This window comes from Mustela erminea, chromosome 14 (genome assembly GCF_009829155.1).
Source record: "Mustela erminea isolate mMusErm1 chromosome 14, mMusErm1.Pri, whole genome shotgun sequence".
Taxonomy (NCBI): Eukaryota; Metazoa; Chordata; class Mammalia; order Carnivora; family Mustelidae; genus Mustela; species Mustela erminea.
The window spans coordinates 90,883,791-90,899,408 of NC_045627.1; the positions used below are offsets into that span (position 1 = coordinate 90,883,791).

Genomic DNA, 15,618 nt, shown 5'->3' on the forward strand with positions numbered 1-15,618 from the left:
AACAGCAGCTGCTTAACTGACTGAACCACCCAGGTGCCCCTCGGATATTTTTTCTTAACCACACTTTCTTCTTTCTCCCGTTTGATAACACGAATGTGAGCCCTTTTATCGCGGCGCAGGCCCCTGAGTCTCTCTCCATGTTTCCACCCTCTCTTCCTCTTTGTAGTGCCGAATGAATCATGGCCCGCGATCTGTCCCAGGTTCGCGGCCGCCTTCCTCCGTCGCCTTCATTCCACTGTTGAGTCCTCTCATGTTGTTGTCTTTTTTTATTTGCAATAATTCCATTTGATTTTTCTTTATATTTTCTATTTATTTTTTAAAAAGATTTTATTTATATATTTTAGACGGGGGTGGAGAGGGGCAGAAAGGGAAGGGAGAGGGAGGGGGAACCTCTAGCCGACGCGCTCTGAGCACGGACCCGGACGCAGGGCTGGATGCCGTGACCCCAGAGGTCGTGAGGCGGACGCTTAACTGACGGAGCCCCCAGATGCCCCCACATTTTATATTTCTTGGCTTTCCATTTTCTCAGGAGTGTTTGCTCGTACTGGTTGAAGCCTTTCTATAACAGCTCGTCTTGTCAGAAAACCCAGTGCCTGTTGTTTCGGCGACTGTTACCTCTGCACATTCCAGCTGAGGGTGTCGTGGTCCTTTCTTTGCTGGGTGGTTTTGGATTGTATCCTGCACACAGTGAACACTATGTTCTGAGACCCGGGGACCTTTTTGGTTTTTTTTTTTTTTTAAAGATTTTATTCTTTCTTTATTTATTTGTCAGAGAGAGCGAGAGCACAAGCAGGCAGAGGGGCAGGCAGAGGTGGAGAGAAGCAGGCTCCCCGCCAAGCAAGGAGCCCGATGTGGGACTCGATCCCAGGAGCCCCAGATCAGGACCTGAGCTGAAGGCAGGGGCTTAACCGACTGAGCCACCCAGGCGCCCTGACCCTGGGACTTTCTAAGTTATGGAGAATGTTGATACACGTCATTGTATTGGGCGTGTGACTCACTGGAGTTCGTGCTGACCTCCATCCGACCTGCGAGGTGCTCTTCGAGTCTGTCCCCGGGTGCTCCACCCCTGGGACTGGGGCAGTGGCCACTGTGCTCTCCTACAGTGGGTGGCGGGCTGATGAGGGCCAGACGCAGCCCACGGGTAATGCCAGGAGATCGCACACAACTTTCTCAAGTCACTTTTCTTAGTTACCCCCTTTCTGCAGTCTCGCCGATACTTTCCAGCTTCCTGGAGCTTCTCTTTTCGAGCATTTTCCCAGAAATCTATTTTACGTTCCTCCTTTTTTTTTTTTTTAAGATTTTGATTTATTTGAGAGAGAGAGAGAGAAAGTGTGCGCACGCACCCAGAGGGGGAAGGAGAGGCAGGCTCCCCGCTGAGCAGGAAGCCCGATGCGGGGCTCGATCCCAGGACCCTGGGAACACGACCAGAGCCGAAGGCAGACGCGCAACCAGTGGAGCCCCCAGGGGCCGTGTTCCATACTCCTGATGACTGCACCTGTGTCCTAGGCCCCGTGGGAGGAGGACGAGGACATCAAGCAACAATGACTTGCTCAGCTTTGGGGAGCAGAGTCCCTGAGTTAGAGCAGGAGACGCTCCGTCCTACAGCGCTAGGCTTCTGGAGTCTCTGTTGCTGCTGTCGCCACCACTGGGTTGCGTGGGCCGAGGCCTGAGAAGCAAGAAAGGAGAACGTGAGAGGAGGACGTGCCCTCCGCACGCGGCATCGGGGAGCCCTTTCCTACTCCTTGAGCTGAGACCGGAAGGCGCCTCCCGGAATGATCTCTCTTCGCACCCATGCCCAGGTCCAGGTTTGGGAATGGATTTAATCCATGCTGGGAAACAAGAGAAACTCACCACCAGTTTGGTGATGCTCTAAATTCTAGTTCTTTCCCCCAATCTCCCCGCTCCCGCTCACCTTCCAGAACCCTTAAATAGCCACTGCGTGCTTTGGGTTCAGGTCTCACAGCTGCGTTTGAACGGAAATGGCCCGGGGCGGGGTGGGGGGCGCGGTAGGGCGGGATGGCTTACTCCACTTCACCCAGACCAGAGATCTCTGTTGGCCAGGGTTTTTCCAACCTTAGCAGAGTTTCCACTTTTACTTAGGTTTTTGGCCTGGTAGGTCTGCACCTATGCTTGCAGTGTTTTTCTGTTTTGTTTTGTTTTTCATTTCCTGCGACAGACCCTGAACTGGTACAATGCTACGTCCGAGCGTTGTTGGGCTTCATATAACCTTCATGTACATTTTGACCTTGGGTTTTGGGAAACATTCAAATGTACAGAGAAGCTGTAATCGTAGTGACTTCGCCCATGCTGTTCCCTCGTCCAAGACTGCTCACTTTCGGGCGGTCCCTTCGCCGCTGCCGCACAGGAAGGAGCCAGCACGACGCTTCCCCAAGCATCAGGCACCCGTCCCGCCCATGTCTGCCTTAGTGCCCCGAGGAGCGGCGAGCCTTCGGGCAATTCCGGGGGAAGCAGCCAAGCGAGTGGCTGGAGTGCGCATGAGAAGTCCCCCCTGACTCGCCTGTCTCCCTCAGCCTTCAGATTTGGGACGTCCCCCGGCCCGTTGTCCCGTTTGACTGAAATGACAAACTACACTTAGTGAGCAGAACCAGACTGGAGTCAGCGTCCCGGAAGCCGCAGCCTTCACACCGAGGTCAGACCCGAATCAGTTCCCAGACCCCAAATCCTTGCAGCCAAGGAGAGGCTGGGTGTCCCTGGGGAAGAATTCTACGCCAGCCCGGGAGGCTTGACATTCCCTCCTGGGCTGAAGGGGACCTGCAGCCACACGGCCCGGCCTGCGTGGTGGGACAAGGCAAACACTCGGACCTTTAGGGGACCCCTCGCACCCTGGGTCTGGACCAACACTAATCAGGACAGAGGCCTCCCTGGAAACCAGCCCTGCCAGCACCTCGATCTTGGACTTCCAGCGTCCAGACTGCGAATAAGTGTCCGCTGTCCCAGCCCCCAGTCGGCAGGGCTTTGTTACAGCGGCCTCAGCGGCCTGAGACCAGCGTAGTCTCAGCACATCCGAAACATGCGCATAAGTTGCCTGAGCAGAGAGCCGGCAGGCCCCTTCCCTCACAGGCATCTTTAGTGTTACGGGAAGTGCCCTAAAAGGTGCCGGCCGACGACCGAGGACAGATCCTGGTGCGCACGTGGTCCTGCCATGACTGCCCGACTGGGCGAGGAGGACCACGTCAGGGCACCGCAGGAACCGACCCTAACAGGGGCGGGGGGAGGGGGAGGGAAGCCCACCCAGTGGGCATTTGCGAGCAGCATGTTTGGTTATCTGCTCTCGGAAAGACGGCGAGCTGAGAGCTTCGCCGACACGAAGACCAGGCCCCGGAAGAACAGCTGCAGAGGCTCAGGGCTAGGGAGGTCTGGGAAGGAGCGGGTGCACGGACGACCCTGTGGAGTGGGCTCGCTTGTGACCGTATCCACGTTCTGCTCACACGCTCAGCACGTGTCCCTGCTGAGAGCCAGGTGGAGGAGACCCGTTCCGCGATGTCAGCCAGCCGCTGCCCCTCGTCTGCACAAAAGTTCGTGGAAGACGTGCCGGTGGCAGCATGTCGGGGTCCACACCAGCCTAACGACCCCCATCACCCCAACCCACTGCGGGGCCTGTTGCCCCGGCTGTCAGCCGCTAAGACCTACGCAGAGCCATGCCGCACGCCCCAGGGTCCCAGCCCTCCAGCCGCAGGTTGATTCCGTCGGACCTGATTGCAGGAAAGGTTCACCTGGGGGTGGTTTTCTATGCAGTCCGCCGGGTTTCCATCACAGCTGTGGTCTGGAGACCCACCGAGTGCTCTCTCTTCTCTTTCACACCAGCCCCCCTCCCCCACCGCCTCTGCCTCTGACCAGGAACCAAAGGCCTGCAGCAAGGGGCTGACCTTGTGGGACCCCCAAGTCTTACTCTGTCACCCAGACGGCGGAGCACGTTGGACTGCATCATTTCAAGGTGCTGCGGGGTGTCCGGTGGGAGAACAGCCTTCCTCCCCGAGTCCTGCGCTACCAAATGCGTTCTCCGCCAACCACCAAGGCATGGTTCTGGCTTTCCTGCGGCCACAGCGCCGGCGTTCAGGAAGAAGGGATAAAGGCCAGGCCCCTCTCCCCAGCGCCAGGAATCCTCCACGCTCTCCAGGCACAGAACTTTGGGATCTGCGCGTTTGTGAGTCTGGGTGCGGGAGAAGGAATGTCCTCCCTGAGGGCTCTTGAACCCCGTGCCTAGGTTTTCACAGGATACGACCCGGCTGCCACCTTTATGAGCTCAGTGAACCCCTCCAGCGACCCTAAGAGGGGCCCTTCACAGTGAGGGCCCAGCCCCGGCGCGCGCCCAAGTGGCGGGCCGGGCCCCGAGGCCAGCAGCCCCGCGCCAGAGCCGGGCACGCGGTGGAATTGTGGGTCCGGAGCCGCGCGCGGGTGGGACCGCGCCCCGCAGCGCCCCGAGGAGCTGTCCCCTCTCCCCGCGCGGCGGAAGGCCCGGTTCGGCGGCGGGGTCCACGGTGAGGACACGCACGTGCGGCGGCTCCGGGCACCCGCGCGCGGTAGGGGGAGCGCCTGCCCCGCGGCGCCGGGCGGGTGGCGGTCAGCGCCGGAGCCGCCGCCTCCCCCGCCCCGCGCTCTGCGCAGCAGCCGCGGGTACCTTCAGCCGCGGCGCCGCCCGCTTCCGCGCACCGCGACCCGCTCTCGCCCGGAGCGACGTGGGCAGAGGAGGACGAGAGGTGGGGTTGGGGTGTCGCGGGGCCGCGCCCGGCGGCGGGGCGGCGGCGGGGAGCGTCGGGGGAGGGCCGGGTGCGGGGCGCCCGCCCGCGGTGACGCGCGCCCCCCGCCCGCCGCAGCGCCTCCGCAAGGGCCGAGCGGGGCCGTCGGACGCCGCCCGGAGCGCGCCGCCCGCGGGGAGCCTCGGTGAGCAGCCGCCGGCCGCCCCCGGCCCCCGCGCGCCGCCGAGCCGGGCCTCCGCGCTGCGCCCGCGCCTGGCACCGTGCGTCCCGGGCCCGGGCGCCCTGCGCGGTGGGGTGGCGGGTGGCGGGTGGCGGGTGGCAGCGCCCTCTCGTCCCGCCCGCGGCCCGGGGGTGGCCCGGGGTGGAGTCCGGAGGCGGCGGGGGTGGGGGGCGGGCGCCGCAGAGTGACGTTCCGCCGACCGGGTCCCGCGGCCGGGCCGCCCCTGCTTGCGGCGGGGGGTCCTCTCTGCCTCTCCGGCGACCCTCGCAGGCCATCGGCCACTTGCGTCCGCCGCGCACGACCCCGGAACTCCGGGGAGCGGCCGCAGGCGCGCGGGCCTCTGTGGTCACGGGGACGCCGGCCCTGGGTGGGCGCGCAGGTGCTGGCGGTCCAGGGGTCCGGGCGACTTGGGCGTTTCCGCGTCGCCGACTGAGCTGCGCCCCCTCCCCCCTCGGTGTCTGGTGTTTGATTTCATGTTCCTGTTTCCGGGGGTGGCGGCAGAGCTTTCCGAGGCTCCCAGCACCCAAGCCCACAGAATGGAGCGTTTGATGGGGGTCAGGAGCCAGAGGGAGGCAGGGCCTGGACAGTTTTCCTAGAAAACACCCCCGGCCTATCCCTTTGACCTTGTCCCTTGGGACAAGCAGGATCGTCAGAGGAGCCTGTCCTCTTGCTGCCGCGAGGTTCCGTGAAGGTTCTCTGTGGCATGTCGCCTGCGAACACAAGGACTGGTGGTGGCCGGCAGAGCAGCAGGGACCAGCAGCGTCCTCTCTGCCTTGGGAGCCACAGAGGGGGCAGGGGGCTGGCGGGTGCTGGGAGAGCCTGAGCGGGGGGAGAAGGCAGCAAGCGCCCTGTCTGCCAGGGTTTGGGATTCGAAGGAGGGGGGCACGGGACCCTGCAAGCCCCTTCACTGCCTTTCTGAAGGCCGATTTGTGCTCAGAAATTAAGACTTGCTCTGGCAACTGCCTGCAGGGTTTTTCCCCCCGACATGAATGACACAGACCTGTTTCCTCCCTTGTCACTTCAGTACTAAGGAGTGTTATGTTCCCTTTAGCCGTGCTTCCAGGATAGGCCAGCACAACACGGATACGATGTGCTTTCAGGATCAAGGACCCCAGCCCAGCGCCGTCCACCCTGGGCTCCCGCACCCAGGTGGGGGGCTGCTCTGTGGCTGTCAAGAACAGTACCACCAATAGCCCCAATTGGGTTGGGGCCTTCCCCATCCATGGGGAAGGGAATAAGCAGCCCAGCACCTTACTCCTTCCCTAGACACACCTAATTTCTCCCAAAAAGAATATGGTTGGGAAGAAGGAACTCTTATAATGGCGCCTTTCAGCTGGAGGCTGAGGGAAGTTAGGACTCCAGTTCTGAATAGGACTTTGCAGCAATCTGATGCGTCCCTGTGCATGCTTCGGAAATTCATTTCTACTGAGAAGACTTGCACAGGCGTGACTATGGCCTTTATTGTCAGTAGTGACAGTGGCTGCTGAGAACTGGGTCCCCAGGGCAGGATGGAGGGGCTAGTGGCCTCCCGGTCAGTTAGGTGCCCGGGGCACAGGCATGTTCCTGAGCTCTCTGCTGCCATATGCCTGCTGCCCCGGGAGCCCACAGGGTCCACCTTTCCTGGGAACAGTGGGTGGCATCGTGATCAGTGAAGTCTAGGCCTGGGCCTGTAGTCCCCTTGCTCTGAGTTCTGATGCTGCACGATCTGTGAGGTTGTGACCAAGGGCATAGCACTGAAAAACAATGTTGAAAAAGAGGAAGTAGTGATGATAAAAACTCACCGTGCTCACGCCAGGCACTGTTCTGATGTCTCTCCCTGCCTTCAGGGCCGTGAGCATGACTTGGAGAGGAGGGATGGGCTGCAGGAGACACGGACCCATCTTGAGGCCGGTGGCAGAGGTGCCATCATCAGCGGGGGCGGGGGAGGACCAAGCCGGGACTACATCCTCAAGGACTCTACAAAGGATGAAATGACAATATCGTAAAACTTCGTCTAGAAATGAGGAACCCAAGACCCAGAACGGGCAAGGGTCTTGTCCCAAATTAAGATCTCTTAGTCCTGGCTCATAAGAGCCCTCCCCTGCAACCAGGATGCGTCCTCAGCTCTGCCCTGCCCTCCCATTGGGTCCGAACACCCCATCTCCATACCTGCCGTGTCCCCAGTGAGGCTGAGACCCAGGCCCTTCCCACCGGGGCTCGGCCTGGACTGCGGTCACTGGTCACAATGCTGTGCCGCGGTCCAGTGTGAAGTCATCACACCGAGCCGTGTGCCAGCACTTCCTGCTAGACGGTCCTTGTTGTGGCTGGCCTCAGGGAAGGGTCGAGCCCGCTCAGCTTTCCTGCCCTAGAGAGGCTTCTCGGGTCAGCTCCGTGTCTGTGCACTTGAGGAAGCAGCCGAGGGCCTCACCTCCTAGCACCAGCATCCCTCAGAGGTCCTGTGCCGGGAGGCTCTTCCTCCGGGCATGGACCTGGGTTAGGTGCCTTTGCGATGGACTCTCTCTTCTGCGTAGTCACGTGTTGGAGCCCTGCGCCCCGTGTGATGGCGTGAGGACCCCTCTGGGGGGTGATGAGGGTTGCATGCGGTCACGAGGGTGGGGTCGCCTTGGTGGGACCAGTGCCCTTCCCAGAGGAGACAGCAGAGGCTCGCTCTTTCTGTCTCTGCCGTGGGAGCACACAGTTGGAAAGCAGAACCCCACCCTGCAGGCGCCCTGACCCTAGACTTCCAGCCACCAGAGCCATGAAGAATCATTCCCGTAGTCTCAGCAGCCCGGCTGGCGGCCGCCTACACCAGGGCGGCCCGAGCTCACTGAGATAGGGGCTCTTCTGCTCCCCGCGTCTAGACATCTGCCGGACTCCTCCTGACAGTCCGTGGACAGAAAACACACCCCCCAACGCACTCACACACACACACAATTTGGATCACACTATAATCATTTTATAGGTCATATTCATGAGTATTTTTAAAAATCGGTGAAGAAATGATTTATCATGTCTGCATAGTATTCAGCTGTCTCCTTAATTGCTTCCTTATAATTAGAGTTTGGGGTTGGATTTAACCGTTGGCCTTCCTGAACAGCCCCTAATGAACTTTCTTAACACATGTACATTATTTTAGGGCTTTAGTGTCTGTGGGTCAGGCAGACCAGTGTGGACGTGTTCCCGGGAAACTGGAGCCCCGCAGCGCCCACCGCATCTGTACCCGCCCCGCTGGAGGCAGACGGGGCAATGGCCCAGGGGCTCCGAGGAGCCACGCGCCCGTCGCGGGCTGGGGCGGGGAGGTGGGCTGATGCGCCCAGCTGCTCCCGCTGCGCACGGTTCACGTGCTTGCTGCCAACGTGGGGGTTTCCAGGTCGGATCGGCCCTGCAGAGGCTCAGACCGCATTTTTGGGGTCCTGGTGTGGCTCGCCCTCTTCCCTGCCCTGTGTGGCCAGGCTGTGTCCTCGGTCCCCTCGGCCCAAGCCCTGCCCGGGGAAGTGAGCGCAGACCCTCAGGAACCTTGAGCGCAAAGGGCAAACGCATCCCTGGCCGAGGATGTGGCACTGCGATGCCCGGGCCTGGGCTCACCGCCCCCCTCACGCCCCGGCGGAGCGCCCGGTCTGTCTCCCCTGCTCTGACGGCTCCTCTGCCGCCGTAACTTACACTGATCGTTACAATATCGGAAATTATTAGCAAAGATGGGCCCGGCCGGCCTCACTCCGCGGGTCCTCCAGACCCTTCCTCTCTGGGAATCTTCATGGTCCTTTATTTCTTAGTGTGCCTGCGTCCGTGCCTCCGACGATCAACGTGCCGGAGGCTTCTGGAATTTTCTTTTGCTTTTGTGCTCTAGCACAAGGCCTGGTATATTGAATTCTCTTGTATTATAAATGGGGGTTCAGCTGGTTTGCAGTTCCTTTTCTTTCTTTCTTCCTTCCTGGTTTGCCATGCATGATCCCAGCTTCTCTGGGCTGGGCTCCTCGGCAATGCGGACAGTTCCAGGAGGAGAACGGGGCTGCGTTCTGCTGGCCCCACGCACGTCTTTCTGGGAGCACCCGGAGGCCTCAGGTCCTCTGGACTCTGGGGTCTTCAGCAGGGACAGGGAGGAGGGGGCAGAGGAAGGCAGAATGTTCTCAATTGCCCCCCTCCCCGGCCCCCCAGAGAGAGGAGGGCAGGGCTGTTCCTGCGAGCAGGGAGGTCTCCCGCACACCTGCGCCAGGCTCGTGCTCTCCAGGTTTTCCGTGACATCTGAGTGAAGATCCTGGAAGAGGAATGGAATAGGGCAAGTACGTAAGCCAGGAGGTAGAGTCAAGCTGAATTTCTTTCCCGCCGAGTGGTGAGAGGCAAGCCTTCCCCTTGCCCCATCTGCCCACCTTCCCTCTCCTCATGGTGGGGCACCTCTTGGGAGAGGGCGGGACAGAGGAAGGTGGGGACACAGGAAGGTGCTCGTGGGATGAGAGCTGCAGCCTCGATGCTGGGCCTGGGGACCGCTTGGACCCACTGGGGACCTCCTGGCCCCACCCAATGGCTCGATGCCATCAGACTTTCCTTCCTGTCCAACGTTTATGAGTCGCCTCGTCTGGGCCAGGCACTGTGGCCCTCACTTGGGGTGGGCAGTGAACAACAATGGACACGGTCCTGCCCTCCAGGAGTGGTCAATGCTCAGAAACACAGGCCTGGGGCCAGTGTGAAAGTGCGTGTGCAGTTTCTGCTGTGACCAGCGCCACCAAGATGCTTCCCAGTTCTTCAAGAGCCCCCAACCTGGTGTCTCCCCTGGCTGGGGGTCTGGGGAGGCTGCCCAGAAGACAGCTGTCCAAGGGGAGGAGCAGGCCAGCCCCGGGGGCCTGGAGGAAGTCAGCGAGGGGCCTTAAGGGCCTGGGGTCTGGGAGCAGGCTGGACCGTCTGCTGCGGCTGTGGACGCTCGCTCCAAGGCTGGGATGCTAAAGCGGCTTGGTCCTCAGAGCCGAGGGACCCATCAGCATTTGCGGGAGACCGAGATCAGGTCATGGGTCGTAAAAGGGACTGTTTTAACTGCATTTAAGTGTGCATTCGGGGTGGTAAGTGCATAGACCTCACTTAGAACTCACCACCGCCTGGCTCGAGAGCTCTGTCACCTTGCGACCCTGAGCTCTGTCCCCACCCCCGGCCCTGATGCCGCCTGTTCTGCTGTCTGCCCATCGGTGTGACTGCTCTAGGGACCGCTCGTGAGTGGGTCAGACGAGATTTGTCCCTCTATGACTGTCTTACTTGAGTCCGCGTGACGTCTTCCTGGTCCGTCTACACGGTAGCTGGTGTCAGGACTTTCCTCCTGGGCTTCTCCGCGCACCCGTCCGCGCACCCGTCCGCGGACGCCTGGGTCACCTCCCCGCCGTGCGTGGTGTGAGCGATGCCGCCGGGACCGAGCGTTCGGACATTTCTTTGAGATGCCGCGTGCGGTTCTCCCTGGCGCGCACCCAGAAGTGGGACCGCGGGGCCGGCGGTAACTGTGTTTGCTTCTCCGGGGAAGCCCCGTGCGGGTCTCGGCAGCCCCTCCTCACCGCGCGTCTGGGTGGGAGGTGGCGTCACACCGTGGCTTTGACTCATTATTATTAAACACTTTACTTCCTGGATCCGTGGATGTGCCAGACTTGGTTGTTTCTGAAATCTTCGGTTCACGGTTTCTCTCACGGACACATGTATGTCAATAAATGTATAAATAAATATGTGTGTTCACATTATATATCTATATCTGATGTTTCTCCATTGTTTCCTTGCTTTGGGTTTTAGAAGTCTGACAAGCCTGGTTCTTTGGACTCTGGAAGGTAACTCATCTTTTTGTCCGCAGGCCTTGAGCGTTTTTTTATCTAAGGTTTTATTTTTTCGTGAGAGAGAGAAGCAGGAGGAAGCGGCTGATGGGCAGAGGGAGAAGCAGAGCTCCACTGAGCAGGGAGCAGGACGCGGGGCTCGACCCCAGGACCCCGGACCATGACCTGAGCTGAAGGCAGACGCTTCCCTGACGGAGCCCCCCAGGCTCTGGCCTTGAGGATTTTATCTCCAGTTTAGAAATCCGGGAGTTGTGCTGGGTGCGTCCCAGTGGGGCCCGGTGAGCCCCCTTCTCCTGCTGGACGTTCCAGCTCTTTGTCTTCAGGAGGGGTCTTTGGAAGACCCCACGTTTCTGCTTTTCTCTGTTTCTCCTTCTCGGCTTGACGAAGAGTTTCTCTTTTCACCTTTTTTTCTCCCCGAAGCTCTGTGTTTGGAAGGCTGACGCCCTCTCGGACCCCAGGGGGCCTTCGTGACGCGCTGGCCTCTGTTAGTGAGTTGGTCACTTCAGAGCTCCCCGGCTTTCTCTTAGTCGCCCGGGCCACCCGGCTTGGGCTCAGGGTCGGGGCGCTGCGCAGGCCCGCGAGCCCCTCCCTGCAGCCGGCCGGACACCTGCTGCTCGTGCGCGGAGGGCGGCTGCCCCCTTCTCCGTCTGGGCCCCGCGAGCCGCGTCCTTTCCCCGCAGCGGGCTGGGCGGGCAGGCAGGTGCGCGGGGGGCGCTGGCGCTGGGACCGGCCGTGTCCCTCTTTTCGCTGCCCGTGACTCTGCGGTCTGACTGGATCCAAGCGACCACAGCGCGTGGCTTTGCGCAGATTCTTGGGTGTCGGGAAGTCATTTGCGTAGCTCCGTGCAAGGGCATGTGGGGGAAGTGACGCCTGTGGCACAGCCTATGCGGTTTTCCAGCACGGACTTTTTTTACGACCTTTTTTGCAGACGTGTCTTGTCTTGTGAGGAAACTCCTGGGAGCGGTGTGGGCCTCACGGGGTAGGTGTGGTGTTGTCCACAAGAAGCGGACACACTTTCCCCCAAATGGCTGCACAGGGGTGCGAAACTCCGGGGACCCTGGCCATCCCCCCTCCTGATCGTCCGGACCTTGGCGGGCCGGGCGCGTGCGGCGCATCTCCCGTGGCTCGGGCTTCTGTCTCCCTCGACGCTCGTCTGTGGAGGACGTGCACGCGGTTGCTGGCTGTCAGCACGTCCTCTCCCGTCAAGCGTGCGTTCCCTTCCCTGTCCTCCGACGGAGCCGTACGTACCAGCTCTATGTACCCCGTGCCCTGCTGGCCTACTCCGTCCCCAAACTGCACTTTTTGATGGAAGTTTTGCATTTTGATAAAGTCTAATGCATCTGTGTTTTCGTTTGGGTTATTGTTCCCGGTCTTGTCAAGACCCCTGCTGGCCCTGTGGACCTGGGTCTCACCTCGTATCTCCTTGACCAGAGCCCGGTGGTCTGGGGTCACTGCTTCGTGTTCTGGTTTGAGATGCCCGCCTTGCCCAGGGCCTGAGCAGGCCTGGAATCTGCCCCGTCCCTCAGGGGCCCCGGGTCTTTTCAGCGGGATTGCCCCACCGAGCTGAGTTTCGGGGGGGCTCGTGGCTGCTGGGTTGGTCATGACTTTCCTGATTTCCAGAAGACAAAGCTAGAAGAAATTCTATGAGAAAAATGTCATTATCTTTTTCTGATATTTTCAATCCAAATTTAAGATGAACAGATGGTTATTTCTCTGGTTTAACGTTTCTCTTTTCTCCTGGATGGAAATTCGTGGCCCCTGGTGACACTGGCGTCCACTGGTGACACTGGCGTGACGTTTCTCGCCTTCATCTACGGCAGACATGGTGGTTTCAAGATAATGACACCAGCGTGGGCAGTGTAAGAGAGGGCACAGTTCCTCTGCATCTCTTTTGTCTTTAAGATCTAACGGACTAGGGCTGCTTTTTATGACTCTCTCCTCCTTAGGGTTGGCTCTGTTTCCCTCGGACTTCCCGTTGCGGTTCTGGGTTAGAACATCCCGGAGTGTACGTAACTCAGCGTGTTCTGGGAAGAACAGCTTCATCCTTGTGTTTGAACCCTCGTCTCTCTCCGCTGCTGGCAATATTGTCTACGTCTTCTTTTCGTTCATGTTTCCGTTTAAACATAATGCAAGCAAATGCATGCGTCTTTCCATATGCCTTCTCCCATCCTGGGCCAACGCAGCCTCCCGCGACCCCGCCCACTTGCCTCCTCCAGCTCCCCCTCCTGGCTGCGGGCCGGCCCCGTCCGCCCGCACGTGCGTGGACCTCGCCCTGCGGCAGCTCGAACCTCTGTCCCCGGACGTGTGAGTCGTTTCCAGTCTCTCGCTATCAGAAGCCGTTTTACTCTGAACCAGCCTCGTTTCGTGTGTCTCAGCACGTCGTTGGCTCCATTATTAGCAGAGGGAGTCCCAGACGAGAAGGAACCGCGACTCTGTCACCGCCGGAGGCCGCCAGGCCCCCTGCAGCGGGGCGGCCCTGCGTGCCTCTGCCCGCAGCCAGGCGCGCGGCGCTGCCCCACCCGCTGGAGGGGCTGCCGGAAAGGGGAGAGTGGCAATTTCGGTGGTTTTAATTTGGATTTCTCTTAGCATGGGGAAGCCGAGTGTCTTTTCATGTATTCGAAGGATATTTGCATTTCTTTTTATGTGAATAGTTTATACGGTTTGCCCATTTTTTTCCATTTCACTCGGGTTGCTTGGCTTTCTTCTTAGCTTTTGAAAGTTCCTTTTTTTTTTTTTTTTAAAGATTTTATTTATTTATTTGAGAGAGAGAGCTCGCTCGTGAATGCACGAGGCGGGGAGGGGCAGAGGGAGAGGAAGAAGCAAGCTCTCCGTCCGCTAAGCTGGGAGCCTGATGCGGGACTCGATCCCAGGACCCCGAGGTCATGACCTGAGCCGAAGGCAGACGCTTCACCGACGGAGCCCCCAGGTGCCCCAGTTCTGGAAGTTTCCTGCCGTTTGGGGATATTCGTCCTTTACCTGTGACATAAGTTCCATATATTCCCCCGTTTTGTTACTCATCGTTTAGCTCACGAGGCGTGTGGTCGAGTTCCGTTCGTTTCGTCTACGTTCTCCACAAAAAATCGCACGAGCGCTTCTCCTCTGGGAAGATCAACCTGTGTGGCCAAGCCTCCCCCTCCGTGGGGACCCTCTTGCCAAGGGAGAAGCTGGGGGAACTCTGGGTTCTCGGCGTGGTGGAGCGGATCCAAGCCCCTCGCTGACTGTGCGAGGCTTCTCACTCGACGAGGGCGTCGGGGGCGGCGTCGCAGTCCCCTGCTCTCCCCCACGGCGAGGCGGAGCCCACCTCCCTCCTCTTCTCCGTGCTGGTGCTGGAGGCGCCTGGCTGGCTGTTGGGAGGCCCCGTAGCCTCCTGGAGGCGTCTCAGAGGGAGGGCTGCCGGGGATGCCCTCCGGGGACACAACCACCGGCCGTGTGGCCAGAGGACGCCCGAGCGCCTGTGTAGACGTGGCTGCGTCAGCCGTCCTGAGGTGGAGCCCCAGCTCCGCGGCAGCGCCCGGTACCTTGGGGTCAGCGGGGACCCTCCCAGCTAAGCCTGCACCAAGCTCCCGGTCCACCCGGCCTTGAACAAAATGAACCCCTGTTCTAAGCCCCGAAGTGTCGGGCCGTTGGTTCGCACAGCAGTCCTCGGACAGGAGGGCGCGTGCTGTGTCGGCGTGTTTAGTTGGCTCTCGGTGGCTGTGCTGGCGGCTGCACTTTGTGTTGAGGGACTCTGGGGAGGCTCAGAGGTCACGACATCATCGAGGCCGTGTTGCTTCCACTTGAGCAATGCGTTTCTTCGTTTCTACTCACGGGGTTCACTGAGGCATTTGTGTGAGTTGGAATCTCTTGTTTGGGGTTTATTCTGTTTGTTGCACCCACTTTTCTCCTTTCTTGGCTCCTTTTGCCTGGATTAAGGGGTTCCCCTCTTCTATCTAAATGTCATGCCTTATGTTTTCTATCATTTCATGATTATGATAAAAGTCGCAGGAAAAGGTGAAGTCCTTGGAGGCAAACCCCTGTCCAGGTCCTCCCCTCAGCTCAGAAAAAGGAACAGCTTATCCCGGCTCTGAATTTCATGTCTGGCTGTTGGCTTCTGTTTCTACCTTGTTTACTGCATAAAACCCCAGAAGCTGCGTTGGGCGCGTACGTTTTAGCTCCCCACAGGCCGAGCACGTCTGCGTTCCCCGTCCGTCCTCGCCTTCGGGGCCACCGTCCGCCTCAGGCACACCCGAGAGCTTATCCAGAGCTCGCTTCCTACTCTCCGCGCCCCCGTTTCTATGGCTGGACACTTATTTTTTCAGGAATGAGGGTGAAAGTGTGGAGTGCTTGCTTGGCAGGTATTTTAAAAGCGTGTTTCGTGCGTTGGTCCAGCGTCCTCGGGCCCCCCGCGCCCCGCGGAGACGTCGATGTGCCTCTCGCGCCTGTTCCTGGGGCAGATTCCACTTTCTCTGATCTTTGCCGCTTTTCTCCTCAAGTGTTACGGTTTGAGAGTAGATTCTGGCTGGCCTTGGTCTTGGCGTGGCTGTCTTGTATCGGTTGCCGATAACTCTTGGTCATTGAATCTTCACATTCTGCTTCTCAGGGTTTTTTCGCCTTCATTTCTCCTTCTGCGAGAGCATCTCGTTCTCTCTCGTTTTTCTTACCCCCTCTCTGTGTTCTCTTTTTTGTCTCTTTGTGCTCGGTTCAAGGTGGTTTCTTCGGAGTTATCTTCCCGTCTCCCGAGTCTCTGTCCCACCTGCTCTGCCGCCGGACGTGCCCCTCGGCCGTCTGACCGCAGCCATTGTATCTGTTTTTACAAAATCCTCTGTTTTTACGCAGGTTGGGCGTATCATCTCTCACAGTTTTCTACTCCCTGAAGTTATTGTCAAGCTTGTAGCTTATTTCCTTAAATAAAATGGGAGGAGAC

The 15,618-nt window shown here is 59.5% G+C and overlaps 1 protein-coding gene across 3 annotated transcripts in view; it reads left to right on the forward strand.

The window, feature by feature from the left end:
• Positions 1 to 4,393: 4,393 nt before the first annotated feature.
• JAKMIP3 (Janus kinase and microtubule interacting protein 3) overlaps positions 4,394 to 15,618 on the forward strand; it is a 97,108-nt gene continuing 85,883 nt past the window's right edge. Inside the window, exon 1 of one of the 3 annotated variants that reach the window (XM_032313109.1) lies at positions 4,394 to 4,499. The gene's annotated coding sequence lies outside the window, so the exon portion shown is untranslated. Of the gene's footprint in view, positions 4,500 to 4,531; positions 4,719 to 4,844; positions 4,903 to 15,618 lie in introns of those variants that run through there. The other 2 variants (XM_032313107.1, XM_032313106.1) reach the window with 2 other exon arrangements.